This window comes from Hipposideros armiger, unplaced genomic scaffold (assembly GCF_001890085.2).
Source record: "Hipposideros armiger isolate ML-2016 unplaced genomic scaffold, ASM189008v1 scaffold_277, whole genome shotgun sequence".
NCBI classification, from domain to species: domain Eukaryota; kingdom Metazoa; phylum Chordata; class Mammalia; order Chiroptera; family Hipposideridae; genus Hipposideros; species Hipposideros armiger.
In genome coordinates, this window is record NW_017731627.1 from 538149 (window position 1) to 539265 (window position 1117).

Genomic DNA, 1117 nt, shown 5'->3' on the forward strand with positions numbered 1-1117 from the left:
ACAGAATGAGAGAAGGTATTTGCAAACAATGCCACCGATAAGGAGCTAATATCCAAAATATATAAGGAACTCATACAACTCAAAAACAAAAAGATAAACAATCCAATTTAAAAAACGGGCAGAGGACATGAACAGAAACTTCTCCCAAGAAGACATACAAACGGCCAACAGATATATGAAAATATGCTAAACTTCACTAGCCATTAGGGAAATGCCAATCAAAACCATAATGAGATATCACATCACACCTGTTAGAATGGCTATCATCGACAAGACAATTACAAGTGCTGGAGAGGTTATGGAGAAAAAGGAACCCTCATACACTGCTGGTGGGAATACAGATTGGTGCAGCTGCTATGGAAGGCAGTGTGGAGGTTCCTCAAAAAAATAAGAATAGAATTACCATATGACCTAGCAATTACTCTCCTGGGTATCTACCAAAAAAATCTGAGAACATTTATTCATAAAACTATATGTACCCCTACGTTCATTGCAGCTTTACTTATGGTGGCTAAGACATGGAAACAACCAAAGTATCCTTCAATAGATGATTGAATAAAGATGTGGTGTATATATATCCAATGGAAAACTACTCCGTTATAAGAAAAGATGAAATCCTGCCATCTGTGACAACATGGATGGATCTTGAGATTAATATGCTAAGTGAAATAAGTCAGACAGAAAAAGTATAGAACCATATATGACTTCACTCATATGTGGGATATAAAACTGAAAGCAATAAAGGAACAAGACAAACAAATAAAGAAACAAAAACTCATAGACATAGATAATAGTTTAATGGTTACCAGAGGGTAAGGGGGGAGGAGGGATGGTAGAAGGTGAGGAGGTCAAATATATGGTGATGGAAGAACTGACTCTGGGTGATGAGCACACAATGTGATATATAGATGATGTATTATAGAATTGTACACTTGAAACCTATGTAATTTTACTAACATTTGTCACCCCAATAAATTTAACTTTAAAAAGATACAGCATTATTAAATTTAAATGAGACTATAGGTATATAATACCTGGAAAATAGGAGGTACTCAATTAACGTGGTGCATGAAAATGCAAGAATTGCTACATGAAAGCAATATATTACAATTACAGT